This window comes from Pan paniscus, chromosome 17, assembly GCF_029289425.2.
Source record: "Pan paniscus chromosome 17, NHGRI_mPanPan1-v2.0_pri, whole genome shotgun sequence".
Lineage (NCBI taxonomy): Eukaryota > Metazoa > Chordata > Mammalia > Primates > Hominidae > Pan > Pan paniscus.
Window position 1 is genome coordinate 45,690,292 of NC_073266.2, and position 14,380 is coordinate 45,704,671.

The following is a 14,380-nucleotide window of genomic DNA, read 5'->3' on the forward strand; positions in this document are numbered from 1 at the left end:
ACCAGATTTTATTCTCCACCCCCTGTCAACCCCTGCTGCTTCCCTGACCTGGGTTCTTAACTTCTGACTGCAATGATCATGTACAGGCTATCCATTTGCAAAATAAAACAAGGAGGGGCTTTAAGATAGCTTGTTAAATGCATTTGGTATTTGCCTCTTCCACAAAGAAGAACTAAAATGGCGAGTAAATAATCATACTTTGAATAGATCAAAGTATGAGAGGAACTCAAAGAACTTAGTAAACAAGAAAAATAATAATCCCATTAAAAAGTGCGCAAAAAACATGAATAGACATTTCTCAAAAAGAAGACATACAAATGGCCATTAGGCAAATAAAAATGCTGAACATTACTAATAATCAGGGAAATGTAAATTAAAACCACAATGAGATATCATCTCATCCCAGTTAGAGTGGCTATTACTACAAAGACAAAAAATAACAGATGTTGGTGAAGATGCATAGAAAAGGGAATTCTTATACATGATTGGTAAGAATATAAATGGAAAAAAGTATGGAGATTTCTCAAAAAACTAAAAATAGTGCTGTTATAAGATCCAGCAATCCCAATACTGGAGAGATATACAAAGAAAAGCCATCAGTAGTCAAAAAGATATGTACACTCCCATGCTTATTGCAGCACTGTTCACAATAGCAAAGATATGGAAGCAACACAAGTGTCCATCAACAGATGATTGGATACAGAAAATGTTGTATATATACACAACTAAATATTATTCATCCTTAGAAATGAGTGAATTTAGAACACATGGACACAGGGAGGGGAACATCACACACGGGGCCTGTTTGGGGGGTGGGGGGCTACGGGAGGGATAGCCTTAGGAGAAATACCTAATGTAGATGAAGGGTTGATGAGTGCAGCAAACCACCATGGCATGTGTATACCTATGTAACAAACCTGCATGTTCTGCACATATATCCCAGAACTTAAAGTATAATAAAAAATGGCAAAAACAGCAATACAAATTCAAGAAAAAAAAGAAATGAGTGAAACGATGTCATTTGCAGCAGCATAGATGGAACTGGAGGTCATTATATTAAGTGAAATAGGTCAGGGATAGAAAGAAAAGAAAAATGTATGTTCTCACTCCTATATGAGAGCTGAAAAAGTTAATCTCATGGAGGTAGAGAGTAGAATGATAGCTACCAAAGGCTAGGAATGGTATTTGGAATGGGGCGGGGGGTGGAGATGAAGAGAAGTTTGTTAATGGGTACATCAGTTAGATAGAAGGTATAAGTTCTAGTTTTTCACAGCAGAATAGGGGGACTATAGTTAGCAACAATGTATGGTATATTTCAAAGTAGCTGGAAGAGAGGACTTGAAGTTTCCCAACACATAGAAATGATAAATACTCAAGGTGATGGATACCCCAAGTACCTTGACTTGGTCATTACACATTCTATGCATGTAACAGACTATCACACGCACTTCACAAATATGTGAAATATTTTGTATCAATAAAAATACATAAATGGGGTTTGTCTCAGAATTTTATTAATATGATAAAAGAACAGGTGAGAATAAACTGACACTCAAGAGTTGAGAACCATAGATACTTTATAATATAGTAAATCTCAGCATACTTATTTATAATATAATTGTCATACTATATATTTCTGATATAAATTTCAAATTCCCTCTCATGATATCACCTGGACAGGTACGGCTAAAAGAAGAATGTTCGCTCAACACTTTACCTCTTCTGGCAAATTCTGCCTATCCTCTCTTCCATCACTTAATGTACATTTCCCACAAGGGTCCGTAGTAGGATCTCCATTTTTAAATTTAGGGCCATTTTCAGCATTTAAAGAAAATTTTGAGCCTTTGCTCATGTGGGTTCACTAAGCTTACTTTAAATACTGAGTTTTAATCAATGGGGGCTTTTCAGGAGGTGTCATCTCTCAATTATGTTCTGTAAAGCACCAGCCCTAATTGTTTATCTTTAAATGGTTTCTTTTTCTGCTGATGTGAGTTTCTAGCTCTTTGGGTTTGGCTCCTGGGCCCTTGATTGCTTAGAGGAGAAAGGGTTTTATCTTACATACGGTTTTGCAGGAAGATTAATATTCTGAGAGGAGTCTGAGCTGAAAACAATTTCCTCATGGTCAGAAATAAGGACTTCTTGCTGTATCCTGTTTAACTCTCTTAACTATTCCCTTTCTCTTCTCATTCTCTGCCTAGTAGGTTGTAAATATCACTGCTTAATGTCTGTAGTGTGGTGTCAATTGCATGAGAACAATCTTTTCTTGATGACCTTCATTTATGAATAACCCCACATGGACATATAAAAACAATAATACATAAATACATACAATCTATTTTTGAAAGTGAATTGACTTCAGTTTGTTGGAAGAAAGAAAATAAAGTATGTTGAAGATGTGACAAATTTTTCTACATAATATTTAGATGAAATCACTAATAATGGCCATAATGCAGTAAGAGACTTCCAGTCTCTTACGTCCCCTGCCAATCTTCTTGTCTTTTCCATGGCTCTGAATCTTGGGGAAAGTGACATGGTTAATGGAATTAACCTTTTTGGATTACTTATTATGTGTAAGATAGTTATACATATTAGTTATCTCATTTTTAATGTTTGAAAAAATTCTATTTCTTCTAGTCTTCATTTACAAGTAGGAAAAAAGAGGATCTGAGAGGTTAAGTAATCTTCAACAGTATGTCATGTTTATTAAAGGTCTATTATCCTAGCATTATCAGTGAGACAGGAATAATTCCTGCTCTCCTACAGGAAATAAGTGTTTTTTCATGCAATGCATAAGGAAGTTCAAATATCAGTAGAAAAATGAACAAACAAAAAGCAAAACAAAGTAAAATACTTGGAGATGTATATTTGGAATAGTTGGGTGAGTCCGAAGGTGGGAGAAGTGGTGGTTACAGAGTGGGCTGCCTGAATTTAATGCTTCAGCGCTGAGGGTGCCTAAGGCTTTGGTGTCAGAAAATAAGAGCGTGAAATTTGAATACAGAGCTATCTTATTCCAAGCCTGTACTCTTTCACTACATCACATTACATTTATATACTAAATGACATATATGTAAGAGAGGAATTCAACATCATAGATGACAAAATACAAGTTTTCTGGTATCTACTTTCATACAAACTTGGCAGCAAAAGAGGGCCAAAATTGTGAACTATTAAATGTTGATCTTGTGTCTTATTCTTCTTTTTGTATCTCCTCACCCTTTCCCCCCTTTGTTTTTCTTTCTTTCTTTCTTTCTTTCTTTCTTTCTTTCTTTCTTTCTTTCTTTCTTTCTTTCTTTCTTTCTTTCTTTCTTTCTTTCTTTCTTTCTTTTTTTTTGAGATGGAGTCTTGCTGTGTTGCCCAGGCTGGAGTACAGTGGGGCGCGCTCTCGGCTCACTGCAAGCTCCGCCTCCCGGGTTCACGCCATTCTCCTGCCTCAGCCTCTTGAGTAGCTGGGACTACAGGCGCCCACCACAGCGCCTGGCTAATTTTTTGTATTTTTAGTAGAGACGGGGTTTCACCGTGTTAGCCAGGATGGTCTCGATCTCCTGACTTCGTGATCCGCCTGCCTCGGCCTCCCAAAGTACTGGGATTACAGGCGTGAGCCACCGCGCCCGGCCCCCGCCCCCCTTGTTTTTCTTTACCAGCTCGTTGTCCAAATGCTTATAGTTCCAGACCTGATTTATGTAAAATCAGAAATTGAAGTTATTTACTCACTAGCCTATTCAAGTTCCCAAAATTGCATTATCTTATGATTTGGAGAGATACATTTCAATATATCCAAGAAAATATGTTAGTGGGGCAACCAGATAACATTTTCGATGTAACCCAAAACAATAATTTCAAAAGTTCTGATGAAGGGGAAAGCAGACCGGGCTACAGATTGGAAAAAAAATGAGTGATGTTATATACAAATCTTCAAATTCTAATGTTTAGAAAGATGCTTTATTTGCTCCTGCTTAAACCAGAAGCTTGGGTTAATAGAGAGGTCCAGAGTTTTGGGGCAATGCTTAAGAAATTACTTTAGGCACCGAGATAGTACGAAGATAGTTTATCTTTGCATCTTCTTATTCTATACTCTGTATGCATATTTGAAGTATTGCCTCATTTTGGATATGGATATAGGGAAGCTAGAAGAGATTAGATACAGGATGCAGATTTTGTTCTATTATTTGTTAAAATTTGTCTTGGATTAGTAATTATAAAACTCTCTTAATAATTGGTTCTGTATCCCATGTCAATCGTGGATCATGTAGTCCATTTTCTGGTAGGTAGGTAGCCATATCTTCACAAATGCCACCACAATTCACAACCGTTCAGAAGGTCCCAGTGGAGCAGTGATGATTAAATCAGTCAAATCTACACTCGGTTTTTAATTCAGTCATCAACTCACTGTTGGAAAACCTTGGTTTATTATTACTTACACAGCATTTTTAAGATATATAGAAGATTTGAATTTTTATCATGGCCATTTGACACTCTCACATTACAGTTTCATTAAAAGTCATACTGATGACAAAGATGTGTATTTTAATAAATCATAATTTTGTGGCTGTCATTACTAGGTACAATGTATATCAGTTGACTTCCCTTGATCATAGTTTGTAACTGAGAACAAATTTACTCTGCCATGCATAGAAGGGGTTTATAATCATTTCAACATTTTCAGCAAAATATTTATAGGTATTACTAAAAATATGCTTATGAGGTCAAATAACTCTGGGAAATGCCAGTTTTTAGAAAGATTTCTCAACTCAAAAACTTTTCAAAGCCTATAATATGCTAATAGACGTTTTGGGTCTCTAAAAGGGAATTATAGGATGCTGAGTTTCCCAAACTGTTTCACTGCAGAAATTTTTTTATATATTTTAATTTTTATTTTAAGTTTTGGGATACACGTGCAGGATAATCAGGTTTGTTACATAGGTAAATGTGTGCCATGATGGTTTGCTGCACCTATCAATCCATCACCTAGGTATTAAGCCCCACATGCAATAGCTATTTTTCCTACTACTCTCCCTCCCCCAGCCCCAACCCAATAGGCCCCAGTGTGTGTTGTTACCCTCTCTTTGTCCATGTATTCTTATTGCTCAGCTCCCACTTATAAGTGAGAACATGTGGTGTTTGGTTTTCTGTTCCTGCATTAATTTGCTGAGGATAATGACTTCCAGCTCCATCCATGTCCCTGCAAAGGACATGATCTTGTTCCTTTTTATGGCTGCATAGTATTCCATGGTGTATATGTACATTTTCTTTATCCAGTATATCATCGAAAGGCATTTGGGTTGATTGTATATCTTTGCTATTGTGAATAGTGGTGCAATGAACACATGGGTGCTTGTATTTTTGTAGTAGAATTTTTTATATTCCTTTGGGTATATACAGAGTAAAGGGATCACTGTGTCAAATGATATTTCTGGTTCTATATCTTTGAGGAATCACCATATTGTTTTCCATATGGTTGAACTACTTTACATTCCCACCAACAGTGTAAAAGCATTCATATTTCTCTGCAATCTCACCAGCATCTGTTGTTTCTTGACTTTTTAATGATCGCCTTTCTGACTGGCATAAGATGGTATCTCATTGTGGTTTTGATTTGTGTTTCTCTAATCATCAGTGTTGTTGAGCTTTTTTCCATTTGTTTGCTGGCTGCATGAATGTCTTTTAAGAAGTGCCTGTTCATGTCTTTTGCCTAGTTTTAAATGGAGTTGTTTGTTTTCCTCTTGTAAATTTGTTTAAGTTCCTCATAGATTTTGGACATTAGACCTCTGTCAGATGGATAGATTGCAAAAATTTTCTCCCACTCTATAGGTTGCCTGTTTGCTCCTATGATAGTTTCTTTCGCTGTGCAGAAGCTCTTTAGTTTAATTAGACTCCATTTGTCAATTTTTAAAAAGAACATCTTATCAGACCACCAAAGTAAATGATACACTTTGGAGACTGCTGGATTAACATCCATCTAACCGACTTCTAGTTACTTCAATGCTTTATGCTTACCCATAATCTGCCAGAGTGCCGGGATGACCCCTCCATGTGTTCATTGCTTGGAAAATATTTTAAAAAGCACTTTATTCTCTAAGTTGTTTATTTTCTCTGAAGGTATCTGGGATCCAAGTCCTTGGTAAAATTGTGAAATTGGTCATATTTGTCTTTGGTATGTTCTCACCAGGCTTTAAAATGCTTTTCTCCATCTTCCTTAAGCATCTCGCTTTCTACAAGCTTCTTTTCTCTTGACATCACATGTTCTCCTTACTCTAGAATGTCTAGAGTCACCCCCTGATACCCTTTCTTTATATATCTTCCCACTGAGGTACATGATGTGGCCATAAATACCCTTTCCCCATCATTGCAGTACGCTTTTACAGCATTCCATTGCAGCCTACCGATCAGCTCGCACTGAGATGTCAAGCTCCTGCTGATCATGACACTGATAATTAGCAAATAGGAGGGCATTGACAAAGAGAAGCTAAAGGTATCTGTTTTGTACTGTAATAAAAACATCTGGGCCTTTAAGCTGGGAATTCAGAGACTTTAGCAGGGGCAAATATTTTTGGTCACCAAGATCTTGAGACTCCTCAATTAATAACAACATTTATAATCTAAAGAATGGCAGAACTCTATTTTAAAAAGTTATTTAATTGTATAAGTTGAGGTAACACTGGAATTATAATCAAATAACTTAAAAAATTTAATTTTCATTAAGTAATTAAATAACTATGAGAATCTACTTATAAAAGAGTGACCTACAGAATAATATCTAAAGAGTACAAAGTGCATGATAATATATTCTGCTAAAAAAATTTTAATTCCAGAAAATGTTTTAAATTACTTTTTAACTATAAATAGAAAACTTTACAGGTATTCAGATTGCATACATCATAGTCAAATAAAATTAACTTGAATATGCAAATGTTTTATGCTGAGGCATCCATCAAACTATAAACCAATACCTCAAGATGACATTCTAGTTGGCCTCAGAGTTCTAATTTTACTGTTGAAGCTAGCAGTGCATCCCAAACAAAATTACATCCTGGATGTTTTTTGATGTAATAATAACATAAAATGTAATAACAAACTCAGTAGTGCTGAAGTATTTAGTGTCTAATAATATTAGCATTTTATCACTCCAGCTTTAAACATTCATCTAGGAAAACATAGAGAGATAGTTATAAATCCTTTAAAAAGAATACCCTTAAATTTCTCACAGTGGAAATAATTTTATGTTTTGATGGATTGATTTGTTTTGTTCTGTTTTCAAAGATAAAATTATTTAAAGAAAAAATTAATGCTACGACAAGCCTGTTTTATTTCATATATTTACTTCCTTCAAAGAAACTAATCAATTAAAGATGCTTATATAAGAAAGTCTTATATTTGTATTTTATACAAGCAAAACAATATAGTAAACAATAAGTAATTAAGTAATAAGTTCATATATAGGCTTGTTCATTTTACATTTTCTTATATTAAGTGAATTTAGTAGGTTCTTTTAAATTATCTGTGATAATTAAGTGGTTTATTTGAAAGGTTTTTATATTTCTGTTTATTTAAGCTGAGAATTCAGGGACTTTAGCAGGATAGGAGATATTTTGAGTAATACCTATTATTTCCTAAAACTGCAATGAATTTCTAGTCAATATTTTAACTTTAGGTAGTCATGCCAGTGATATGTGGAAATTTTAAAGCATCGTTGGCATGATATCAAAATACTGTGCTTGATAACATACATTTCTTTCCTCTATATGCTGCTCACTCATACTTTATTTTAAAAAGTCTGTATAATTTTACTTATGACATTGCTTTGAAATTTACCTGTTTAAACCTGCACATACATTTCTTTTTACCTTCATCTCTTGTGCTGAGTACAGTTCCTGGTATACAGTCTTGGATTCATATCAGTCCATGTGGCAGCAGTTCCTGTGGAGCGAATCATGAAGACTGACATGCCATCTGAAATATTTTGATGCAAATAGATGGCATTTCAAATTATGGCAATAACATTCACACTCCAAACTCATACTTAGAGTCTAACACATCACAAATAACTAAAATGACCTTCATACTGTGTCTAAAAAAGAGTGTTCTTTATGTTTCTTTGAAAACAGTATCAATAAGTAATTTCCTATCTTCTCTGCTTCATCTTCTTTCTCTTATCTTTTCCCATTTGTTCTGTAAAATATCAGTGCAAAGTATAATTTATACCTTCCATGTATACATTGCTTTGCAGTTTACATAATATTTCATGTATATTATTTCATTTAATCCTTATTACAAAGGAGATGAAGCAGGTATTAGAGTCTTGCTTGATGGTGGAAAAAACTAATCTGATATCCAAAAGTCACAGTGGCAGAGTTACAAATAGAATTGTCATCTTTGTGTGTGGTTGGCGATTAAGGGCTGTTTCCCAGGTTTCCTTACAGCTAAATGTAGTTCACGTGACTAAAGTTCTGGCCAATGGGAAGAAAATAGACATGCCACGTTCAATTTCTTAGTAATTTCTTTATAACAAAAGGATGCCTTCTTCCCTGCTTCTTTCCTCTTTTTTGACGACTGGAATGTGTAATGGTGATGAGTCATCTTGGACTTCTGGAAACGGATAGAACCCTGGGGATGTCTGAGCAGCAAGGTGGAGAGACACTTAGCCTCACCCAACTTCATGGAGCAGAACCATCACCATATCAGCTCAGATCTTATGTGTGAGGGAAACAAATTTTCTCTTTCAAAAAATATCATTTTGTATCTCTCATTTATAGCAGCCAAACCCATATCAAAACTGAAATGATAACAAAAGCAGTATTTTTAATGAATAAATTATTTGTTATGATGTCTTGTACTTACAGGCTTATCTTTCCACAGTGGTTACGTACCCTCTCCATTCTGGGAACTTCCTCAGTTGGGAAATAGGCTTTAGTATTAACTGACATGTAGAGGATTTTTTTTTGTTTGCATTAATTTAAAAAATACATATTTATATTTGTGTCTTTTCATATGAAGTGAAAAAGTAAGGGGTCTTCCTGATATGTCCCTACTATATAGCTTATCAAAAATTCACTTTATACTTAGACTTTTCCTTTACATTCATTTATTTCCCCTTTTTAAGGATCTAACATTTAGGACAAAAGGTGTGCTCATGCTGGTCCTCGTTTCGTCTTATTCTTTGGTGTTTACAGTGACTACTGTACAGTTTGAAAAGTAGTAGTGAGAATTTATTGGACTTTTCCCTCTCAGCACTGAACAAGGAGTAATCAAACATGACTATTTGGGCAGGATTATTGTGATATGAGTATCCAACATCACACTGCCAACAATTTGCTGGAAGATTTAACTTGGCAAATAAAAATTGAATTTTTGTGGGATCATAGCAGTCACATATTGGACAATCTTTTTAATAATCTTAAAGCCTAGAAGTTTCTCAGTTCAATAGTCTTTCCGGAAACAAAAGCAGTATTTTTGCTAAATTAAATATTTTAAACAAGGTAGAAATGTATTCAACAGCTTTGTATTTCTTTCTTTTTTGGCTTTGTAAGACTAAACTCTATTTAAGATTTATTCCAGTTTGGGCTACACTTTGGAAATAGACTCAGACTTTGGAAACATGTTTTTATTTTGATTCATTAAGACAGTATCCTTTCTTCATTGTAAATGTAAGATCTTTATAAGTAAATAAAAGAGCAGATACATGTGTTTTAGATGCCTGTTTTTCTTTAATCTACAGGTATTTGCATGGTGTTAAAAAATTATACAACTTTTCAGAAAAAGAAGAGCCAAGGTCTGAGAAAGAGGTTTATAATTGGCATTATATCTAAGATTTAAGACATGCAAGTCATTTAGTAGTTAATTATTTTAAGCCTACCTGACCTTTCAGCTGTGTTCCTGTTTCAAGGGAAGAATGCTCAGAGTTCATCATTCCTCAGTGATTTACAATTTTTTTTCTAGATTCCATCCCTTTGGAGATAAATAAAGCCTTTCTTTTCCAGGATATAATAATTCCCCTTCTTTATCTGTGTTATAATATTTAGTCTTACAAATTTCCCTTTCTTATTGGTAATTCATGACATTTAGAATGGACTGAAATAATTCTAAATCACCCACTTTTTATTTATTAAATTTAACACAACCTAAAGAAATGTGCAACAGAAAATAGATATGCTTCAAAAATAAAGACCCCATTTTTGACTTTAATAAACTTTTAATCCTTTTATTACAATTATTTAGACTTGATGTAATTCATGCATTTTAAGCAGTTTAGAAGATATTCTCAAACTGCAACAGATAAATGTTGATATGTAAATTCAAAGCAGATCTCTTAGAAAGTCTTTTCTGGTTTCAAAGATCTATAGTTCCTTGTTAGTCATTTTCTTCTTATTAGATTAAGTTTTCACTTCATTTATCATGGAAAAAACCACAGATTTGGAAGCTGTCCCTACTACTCGAAATGTGATTCATGGATCAGCGCTTAGGCACCACCTGGGAACTTGTTAGAAATGCAAAATTTCAATCCCATAACAGATTTCCAGGTGATTAGTGTTCATCTTAAAATTTGAGAAGCATTTTTCTAAAAGATAAGCCATCAGAGCTGGTTATGAGTGTGCACATGTATGTGTTCTTAAATGGAATTTTATATTTGTTGGTAGAAGTGTTACTTCATTTTGCTTTGCTATTATAACTAATTTCAACTTGTAGTCAGCAAGATAACATGTGAATTAACCTCTACAATTTGTTTAGTGCTCCTCTTACTCTTGAATTGAAAATTATAAGAACTACCCTAATTCTCCTTTCTTAGCTGTTAGCCACATTTGATGGGGATTTCTAATTCCCCCGAACTGTGTGTCCTTTTAGAAAAAAAAATTGCTATTAGACTCCGGTTGGAAAGATAGCATGAATGCTAATATATTCTGTGGCAATGTATACCTTATATTTGCAAGAAAAAAGTAAGTTACAATTAGGTTAAATTTCTTGCCTTTGTTCTCTTCCAGACTTCAAACAAGTGAGTCCTTTCCTTCCAATCTAAGTATGGAGTACAATGGAACAGTAGAGCTGCACTGAAGAGAAAACTTCTTGCGCTACCATTTTTCTGGAAGTTTCTACAAAGTCTATTATTTATCATTCGGACAGACTGTGACAAATGCCATTTTAATTCAATGATATGATTAAATAAAAGTTTACTGATTGTTTCATTTCCTGTATAGTTCTATAATTTGATATAATCCCATGTGGGTTTTTTTTTGCTTTTGTTGCTTATGCTTTTGGTGTCATGCCCAGAGCAATGTCATTGAGGTTTCCCTCTGTTTTTCCCCAGTAATTCTTTGGGTTCAGGTCTTATGTTTACATCTTTATTACATTTTGAGGGGTTTTTTTTGTGTATGGTATCAGATAAAGGTCCAATTTCATTCCTTTGTATGTGAATATTCATTTTTCCAAACACCTTTTATTGAATAGATTATTCTTTTTCCATTGTACGTTTTTTGACATCCATGTGAAAGGGCTCTCTATTGTATTCTATTTGTCTTTATGTCTATTTTTATGTGATTACCATGCCATTTTGATTACTGTAACTTTGAAATATATTTTGAAATCAGGGAGTGAGGCTTCCCATTTTGATCTTTTTACTCAAGATTGCTTTGGCTATTTAGGATCGTTTGTGGTCCAATATGAATTTTAGGATTGTTTTTTCTAATTGTGTAAAGAATGCCATTGGGATTTAGGTAGGGATTGCATTGACTCTGTAGATCTCTTTGGGTAGTATAAACATTTTAACAATTTAATTCTTCCAATTCAAAAGGGATGTCGTTCTATTTATCTGTGCCTTCTTTCATTTCATTCATCAATGTCTAATGTCTTTTATCTCCTTGGTTAAGTGTATTCATAATAATTTTATGCTTTTTTTTTGCTATTGTGAATGGAATTGCTTTCTTAATTTCCTTTTTGTATAGTTCGCTATTTTTATATAGAAACGTAACTAGTTCTCATATGTTGATTTTGTATCCTGCAACTTTACTGAATCCATTTATAAGTTCTAATGGTTTTTGTTGTTGTTATTGTTGTCTTTTGGGTTTTCTACATATATGATCATGTCTTTTGCAAAGAGAGACAATTTTACTTCTTCCTTTCCAATTTGGATAACTTCTATTTCTTTTCTTGTCTAATGGTTCTTCCAGGACTATATTGAATAAAAGTTATAAGAAACTTATACTGGTTCTTAGAGTGAAAACTTTGGGTTTTCCCCCATTAATTATGTTGTTAACCATGGACTTTTCATATATGACCTTTATTATGTTGACGTAAGTTTCTTCTATACTGATTTTGTTGAGAGTTTGAGTCACACATGGATGTTGAACATTGAACTATGTCGAAGACTTTTTCTGTGTCTGTTGAGATATTCTTTTTTTTTATTTCAATAGTTTTTGGGGAACAAGTAGTTTTTGGTTACATGAATAAGTTATTTAGTGGTAATTTCTGAGATTTTAGTGCACCCGTCACCTGAGCAGTGTATACGGTACCCAATGTGTAGTCTTTAATCCCTCTTTTGTTTTATTTTGTTAATGTGGGGTATTACATTGATTGACTTGCATATGTTGAAATGTGCTTGCCTCCCAGGGATAAATCCTACCTAGTGATGGTGTATAATCTTTTACATGTGCAGTTGAATTTTGTTTGCTACTATTTTATTGGAGATTTTTGCATGTGTGTTCATGAGGGATATTGGTTTGTAGTTGTCTTTTCTTATTTTTTCTTTGTCTTACTTTGGTATGAGAGTAATGCTGGCTTCATAAAAGGACTTTGGAAGTGTTTCTTACTGTCTTTTGTTTTTACCCTTTTAATTTTGTATATACAATAAAAATGTAAAAATTCTGTCGATGCTGAAAATTACTAAGTTAAACCTGCTAAAATGTGAAGAAAATAGACTGAAAAGGAATATACAGAATGAAAGAACATATCTGCCAATCATATTTCTCATAAGAGGTTAATATCCTAGTATATAAGAAACTCAAACAACTCAAAAGCAAAAAAAAATAATAAAACCCCCAAAACAACAATGAACTGACTAAAATATGGGCTAAGGACCTGAATAGACATTTCTCCAAAAAAGACATACAAGTGGCTAACATGTACATAAAAGAGTGCTCAACATCACCAACCACAGGGAAATTCTAATCAAAACCATAAGGAGATATCACTTCACACCTGTGATCATCTGTGACTATCATCAAAAAGATAACAAATAACAAGCATTGTCTTGTTAAGCTTTGGAGAAGAGAACCCTTCTACATTGTACATTGTTGATGGGAATGTAAATTGGTACAGCCATTATGGAGAACAACATGAAGGTTCCTCAAAAAATTAAAAATATGGCTGGGTACTGTGGCTCAAGCCTGTAATCAGCACTTTGGGAGGTCGAGGTGGGCAGATCACTTGAGGCCAGGAGTTCTAGAACAGCCTGGTCAACGCGGTGAAACGCCTCCTCTGCCAAAAATTAAAAAATTGGCCAAGCATGGTGGTGTGTGCCTGTGGTCCCAGCTACCTGAGGAGAATGAGCCCAGAGAATCTCTTGAACCCGGGAGGTGGAGGTTGCAGTGAGCCGAGATCATGCCACTGCACTCCAGCCTGGGTGACAGAGCAAGACTTTGTCTCCAAAAAAAAAAAAATATATATATATATATAATTTAAAAATTAAAAATAAAACTAGCATATGATCCAGCAAACCCACTTCTGGGTATACATCCAAAGGAGATGATATCAGTATCTTGAAGACATATCTGTACCCCATATTCATTGCAGCACTATTCGTAATAGTCAAATGATGAAAATAATCTGTGTCTGTTGACAGATGAATAAAGAAATTGTGATACATACACACACACACACACACACACACACACATGCACACACCCTGATTGCAACAGACTTCGAAAATAAGAAAGTCTTGCCATTGATGACAACATAGATGACTTGGAGGACATCATGATAAGTGAAATAAACCAGGCACAGAAAGACAAATCCTGCATGATCTCACTTATATGCGGAATCAAAAGAAGTTGAAAGCTGAGAGTAGAATGGTGTTTGCCAGGGGCTAGAAGGTGGAGAAATGAGGAGATACTCATCAAAGGGTACAAATATTTAGTTATTCAGGATGAATAAGTTCTGGAGATCTAAAGTACAGCATGGTGACTGTAGTTAATATCGTTTTGCATACCTGAAATTTGCTAAGATAGTAGATCTTAAAGTTCTAATTACAAAAAATTGTAACTATGTGAAGTGATGCATATATTAATTATCTTGATTATGGTAATTATTTACAATATACGCATATATCAAACATCACATTCAACACCTTAAATGTATACAACTTTCATTTGTCAAGTAAACCTCAATAAAGCTAGAA

General features: G+C 34.3%; 1 protein-coding gene across 1 annotated transcript in view; it reads left to right on the top strand.

The window, feature by feature from the left end:
* LOC129394620 (large ribosomal subunit protein eL22-like) overlaps positions 1–12,849 on the top strand; it is a 94,631-nt gene extending 81,782 nt beyond the window's left edge. The window contains exon 2 of the mRNA XM_055102639.2: positions 10,974–12,849. The gene's annotated coding sequence lies outside the window, so the exon portion shown is untranslated. The remainder of the gene's footprint in view (positions 1–10,973) is intronic.
* The last annotated feature ends 1,531 nt before the right edge of the window (positions 12,850–14,380 follow it).